Below are 6,628 nucleotides of genomic sequence, written 5' to 3' on the forward strand. Positions count from 1 at the left end.
AGGCACCGGGCCTTTTCCAAAACGCAGCGGCTTCACAGGCATTCGCCTTCTTCATAGGCACCGGGCCTTTCCCAAATGCAGCGGCTTCATAGGCATTCGCCTTCTTCACAGGCACCGGGCCTTTCCCAAACGCAACGGCTTCAGAGGCATTCGCCTTCTTCACAGGCACTGGGCCTTTCCCAAATGCAGCGGCTTCATAGGCATTCGCCTTCTTCACAGGCACCGGGCCTTTCCCAAATGCAGTGGCTTCACTCAGGGGTAGAACCTCCGGAGATGTTGAATGTTCCATGGGTTCTGGATGGGTACTCCCTCCGGAGTCTCCAAGCACGCAGAGCCAGGCCTGGAAACATGAACAACCTTGAACGGGCCCTCCCACATGGGAGAGAGCTTGTGCAGCCCCTCCCTGGAGAGAACCCTTCTGAGCACGAGATCCCCTACCTCAACGGTCCTGGGGCGGATGTTGCGGCTGTGGTGTCATCGTAGCGCCTGTTGATACCTTGCCGCTCGTAGTGTGGCTTCTCGACGGTGTTCCTCCCCCAGCACGAGATCCGTCCCCCGCATGGTGTCCTGCTAAGCCTCGTCGAATGCCAGGACCTGTGCGGAGCGACGTCTGACCTCGTGAGGGAGAACAGCCTCCGCTCCGTAGACGAGGAAGAACGGGGTCTCGCCAGTCGGCTTGGTCGCTCTCGTGCAGATTGACCATAGCACGGTCTGGAGCTGGTCGTGCCAGCCCCTACCACAGGCCTCCAGCTTCTTCTTGAAGGTCCTGGCCTTGAGGCCCCTTAGGACCTCCGCGTTGGCCCGCTCGGCCTGGCCGTTGCTCCGGGGGTGTGCTACCGAAGCGTAGCATATCTGCGTTGCAAGGTTAGCACAGTATGTTTTGAAGAGATTACTTGTGAATTGCGAACCATTGTCGGTGATGATGCGGTTGGGCACCCCAAATCGGCTCATGAGGCCCTTGATGAATTTGACCGCTGAGCCTGTCGGGATTGTGTGGACGGCTTCCACCTCAGCCCACTCGGTGAATTTGTCCACGACGACGTAGAGGTAGCGATAGCCCCCTGGCGCCCGAGGAAACGGGCCCAGAATGTCGAGTCCCCAAACTGCGAACGACCATGAGAGGGGTATAGTCTGTAGACCCCCCGCAGGCTGATGGATCTGCTTAGCGTCAAACTGGCAGGCCTCGCAAGCCTTCACAAGCTCAATGGCGTCGTTGAGGGCGGTGGGCCAATAGAATCCACTACGGAACACCTTGCCGATGAGGGTCCGTGACGACGAGTGGTGCCCGCATTCTCCGCCGTGTATGTCCGCCAGTAGCTCCTTCCCTTGCTCTCGGGAGATGCAACGTAAGGACATGTCATTCGTCGCTTCCTGTAGAGCTCCCCATCCCTGATGCAATAAGCCGTGGCCTGCCGCGCCACATGCTCTGCCTCCTCCTCATTCTCCGGCAGAGTCCCTCGCGTCAGGTAGTTCTTGAGCTCCGGGATCCAACACCCTTCCTGAGGCTCTAACGCCAGGAGCAGGCATGCCCCCGAGGCTGGGCCACAGACCGGGGCTCCTGAGGTAGGCGGCTGAGGGAGCTCCTCCCTTGGTTGTGCCGTGCTAGACAGCGACGACACTGCCGAGGGTTTGAAGAGACGCTCCTCAAAGACGCCGGGCTCCTGAGGCAGCCGCCTAGATGCCCTCTTGGCAATGTCGTCAGCCTCCTGATTGGTGCCGCGAGGCACATGCTGCAACTTCAGTCCCCAGAACTGTTTCTCCATCTTGCGGACCTCAGCGAGGTAGGCCTCCATGTGCTCGTCCTTTGGCTCGTATATGTTGTTGGAGAAGTTGACGAGGAGCTGCGAATCGCCCTTGATGATGAGGCGCTTCACCCCTAAGGCAGCTGCGGCCTTCAAGCCTTCTATTAGGCCTTCATACTCAGCTATGTTGTTGGAGACCTTTTCTTTGTGCTGGAAGCAAAGTTGCACGGTGTAGTAGAGTTTGTCCTGGGTAGGAGATACGAGCACTGCGCCAGCTCCCGCACCGTGTCGAGAGAACGCCCCATGAAAGTACATGACCCAGCCATCCGGTGCTTCCCTTGCCGGGGAAAGTGACCGGTCTTTGCCTGCCTCAAGACCCGGCGCTTCTGCCCATTTCGCCATGAAATCTGCTAACGCGGCTCCCTTGATGACTCTAGTCATACTGAATTCTAGCTGAAATGCCTGCAGCTCGATGTTCCATTCAGTAACCCTTCCAGCAGAGTTGGGGCTCCTGAGTACCCTCTCCAAGGGGTAGGCCAAGATGACCTTGATGGGGTGTCCTTGGAATTAGTGTCGCACCTTGCGTGAGGCCACCAATAGCGCGAGGAGGAGCTTTTGAGGCATGGGGTACCGCGTCCTTGCGTCCCGTAGCACTGTGCTGACGAAATACATGGGGTGCTCGACAAGGTTGAGGGTGCTGGCACTGCTTGTGTCTTCCAGAGGTCGAGCCATCTCTTGAGACGACGGAGCTCCCAGTGCTTGGTCGCTTGAGGGGGCCTCTCCTGCTCCGGGTGCGTTCTCCTGCCGTGGCTGTTCCTTTCCGGCTGCGGTTGCGGCCTTTGTTAGGCCCTCCTGGATCTGTTTTGCTTTAGTTCGGACGGTTGATGCGGCCTTGGCACAGCGCTCCTCCCTGACCGCTACCAGGGCTACGCTAGCGGAGTAGGGGGTGGCCGCAAGGTAGAGCAATAGGGGCTCCCGAGGACGCGGAGCTACCATCACTGGTGGACTGGTAAGGTACCTCTTGAGGTCTTGGAATGCCTTGTCGGCCTCTTCAGTCCACTCGAAGGGGCCCTTATTCTTCATCATCTTGAAGAAGGGCAGCGCTCGTTCCCCCAGCTTGGAGATGAAACGCCCCAGCGCAGTTACACGCCCGGTGAGCTTCTGCATTTCTCTGAGGGTCCTTGGTGGTCTCATGTCTTCGACTGCCTTGACCTTCTCCGGGTTGGCCTCGATGCCCCTGTGGGATACGAGGAAACCCAGGAGCTTGCCTGAGGGGACTCCAAACACGCACTTCTCCGGGTTGAGCCATAGGTCCACCTCGTTGAGGCTCGCGAAGGTTTCTTCCAGGTCCTATATCAGGATCCTTGCCTCACGAGACTTAATCACAATGTCATCGACGTAAGCTTCTGCGTTCCTCCCGAGCTGCCGGCATAAGGCGATGTGCATCAGCCGCTGAAAGGTTGCGCCTGCGTTGCGCCACCCAAACAGCATGCAAGTATAGCAGTACACTCCACACGGGGTCAGGAAGGCCGTCTTCTCCACGTCTTCTACCGCCATCTTGATCTGGTGATAGCCCGAGAAGGCATCTAGGAAGCACAATAGGTCACACTCTGCAGTGGAGTCAACTATCTGGTCAATGCGGGGGAGCTGAAATGGATCCTGCGGGCAGGCCTTGTTGAGGTTGGTGAAGTCGATGCACATGCACTCCTTTCCTCCCTTTTTCGGCACAACGACCGGATTAGCCAGCCAATCAGGGTAGCGGACCTCGCGGATAACTCCTGCCGCCTCTAGCTTCCGGGTCTCTTGAACGATGAAAGCTTGTTTCTTAGTAGACTGCCGCCTTGCCTTCTACTTCACGGGGCGCACACTGGGGCACACGTTGAGGTGATGCTCAATCACTTCCCTTGGGAACCCTGCTAACTGATCAGGTTCCCACGCAAACACCTTGTTGTTTGCACGCAGGAAACCGATCAGGGCTTCCTCTTGCTTGGGCTCGAGGTTGGCCCCTATGGTGAAGGTGGCGCTAGCGGACCCGTCCTCATCGAATGGTAGCTGCTTGGTTTCTACCTTGTCTTGGGTGAACAACTGCTGTTTTTTAGCTGGCGTAGCCCCCTTGGGTTCGAGGGCGTCAGTGCCAGTGGCCTGCGCCACTGCGGTTGCCCTGAAAACAAGCTGGAGCACCTGCAGCGCATCCTTTGTGTCTCTTGACACGGTGAGGACGCCGCTGCTCGCAGGCATCTTAATGAGGTTGTACGCCGGGTGAGTTGCTGCCATGAACTGAGCCAGGGCCGGATAGCCGAGGACGGCGTTGTTGGGGAGGCCGATGGGGGCGATGTCGAAGTTGATCAGCTCCGTGCGGAAGTTGTCGCAGGTGCCGAAGGTCACTGGAATGCAGATCTGCCCCAAGGAGGCGGTGGAAACGACCCCGATGCCCGAGAAAGGCCTGCTGGGTCGGAGCCGCTCCAGCGGCATGTGGAGGCTGAAGGCCTCCATCGAGAGCACGTTGAGGCCGGCACCACTGTCGATGAGGGTCCTGGTGATGGCCACTTGGCAGATGGTGGGGGTGCACAGCATTGGGAGCGCGCCCAAACCAATGGGGTTGAAGGGGTGGTCCTCCGAGTCGAAGGTTAGATCGGCCTGGGAGGGGCTTCTCGGCTCTTGGAGGCGGTGCTGATCTGGCGGGTGAACGGCTTGACGTGATGGCTCGAGGGAGGTGCCTGGGAGCCACCCAGGGAGCTGCAACGACGGGTGGCGCTGGTGCGGCGAAACGGGCGAGGAAGAGGTCGTGCAGCTCCTCCCAGGAGGTGACAAAGGCCGTCGGCAGGTGGAGGAGCCATGCGCGTGGGATGTCGGTGAGGGCCATGGGTAACCAGTTGGCCATCACCCGATCGTCGCCCCCGGCTCCAAGGACAGCCTCCTCGTACACCAGCAGGAAAATCATCGGGTCCGTCGCGCCGTCATAGGGCGGCGGCATTTCCGGCCTGAACTTGCGCGGCCACTGCACCTGTCGCAAGGCGGGGGCAAGGCCCGGAGCCCCCTGGCCCCAGTTTTGGCATCCTTTGCTGGAGCCGGCGCCACGTTGTCCGCCATGAGGGCGGGATGTGATGTCGAGGGAAAGTAGGTCGTCAGGAGGGAGGACTCTGGTGCACCCCCTACCTGGCGCCCCAAATGTCAGGTTTCGGGTTCCGGCAGACCCTTGAGGTTCGAACACCGGGGTGCGCACGGAGATCTCTCCCCTAACGATCTATGTCTGATCCTCTCGTGCGAACTAAGATGAAAATGATGAACAACACGAGAGACACGTGGTTTATACTGCTTCGGGCCACCGTTGTGGTGTAATACCCTACTCCAGTGTGTGGTGCGGTGGTTTGCCTCTGGGACTGATGATGGATAGTACAAGGGAAGAACAGCCTCGCGAGAGGTGTTCTTGAGCTGGTCGGACGAACTGCTAGGGTGAATTCAGTCACCTCTCTCTCTCTCTGCTATGGTTCTACCAGATTTCCAGCTGTCCCCTCCTTCTGTGGTGGCTAGCTCTATTTATAGAAGCACTGGGCCTCTCCCCAAATAATGAGCGCGAACGGCGCCAACAATTGGCCATTTCAAAGGGGAACATCTAGTACAAGTTATCCTGACCAAAGGTGGTCTTCGGCTGCCAAAAGCACTGGCGATGACACCGTCTTGGGCTCCACGGTGACCTCCGTCCTACCGTCCGGCTGGTCTTGGTATCGTTGCACCGGAATGGTAACTTTTTCCTGATGCCTTGGCCTGTGCTTGCCCCCTTTGCACCAAAGGGGAAACAAGGACACTGCACAGGCCGGCGCCTGCCTGGTCTCGATCATCATGGCTTGCGTCACGGGTTCCTTGCGAGGTTCCCCTGCCTTGATCTCTCCGCCTCCTCGCGAGCCTGCCTGATGAGGCTGCCTCTGAGGAAGCTTCCTGTCGTCCGCCCCGTGAGGCTTGGCCCCTTGCGAGGGTCTTGAGCTTGACCTGATGAAGATGGGCCGCGCTGGGCCCCCGCTTGAGCCATGCCGCAGGCCGCAGGCAGGCAAGCTTGGGGACCCCCGTTCCCAGAATGCCGACAACTGTTGCACAGAAATGTTGAAGCTTACATGGATGCCATTGTGGTCAAGACCAAGGACAGATCAACCCTCATTCAGGATCTAGAAGAGACATTTGCTAATCTGCACAAGATCAACTTGAAGATGAACCTAGAGAAGTGTGTGTTTGGCGTTCCTTCTGGCAAGCTACTTGGTTTCTTTGTGTCCCATCGTGGGATAGAGGCCAACCCTGACAAGATCAGGGCTATCAAGCAGATTCAAGCACCCAAGACAGTTAAGGACGTAAGGCATTTGACTAGGTGTGTTGCCGCTCTTAGCAGATTCACCTCCAAGTCTGCCGAGCATGCCTTGCCATTCTTCCAAATCTTGAAGAAGGAAAGACCCATGGAGTGGACTCCAGAGGCGGACACTGCACTGCAAGATTTGAAGAACTACCTTTCCTCTGTGCCCACTTTAGTCGCTCCCAAATCACAAGAACCGTTGCTGGTGTACTTGGCGGTAACTAATCAAATGGTTAGTGCAGCACCGGTGGCGCAGCGGGAAGTAGAAGAGGCGGTATCCACAACCAGTGTCCCATCCGGGGAGGAAAATGAGCACACCCTGGCAAGGTTAGATGCCGATCAAGACAGAGAAGAGGAAGGCAGCGGGGGCAGCCCCGAGGATGCGACAAGGAAGAAAGTGGTACAACGCCTAGTGTACTTCATCAGCTCCCTTTTGCAGGGAACTAGAGCTAGGTACTCCGACGTGCATAAGTTGATTTTTGGCCTTGTCATGGCCTCGAGGAAACTGCACCAGTACTTTCAAGCCCATGAGATCACGGTTGTTACC

This window comes from Triticum dicoccoides, chromosome 4A (assembly GCF_002162155.2).
Source record: "Triticum dicoccoides isolate Atlit2015 ecotype Zavitan chromosome 4A, WEW_v2.0, whole genome shotgun sequence".
NCBI lineage: Eukaryota > Viridiplantae > Streptophyta > Magnoliopsida > Poales > Poaceae > Triticum > Triticum dicoccoides.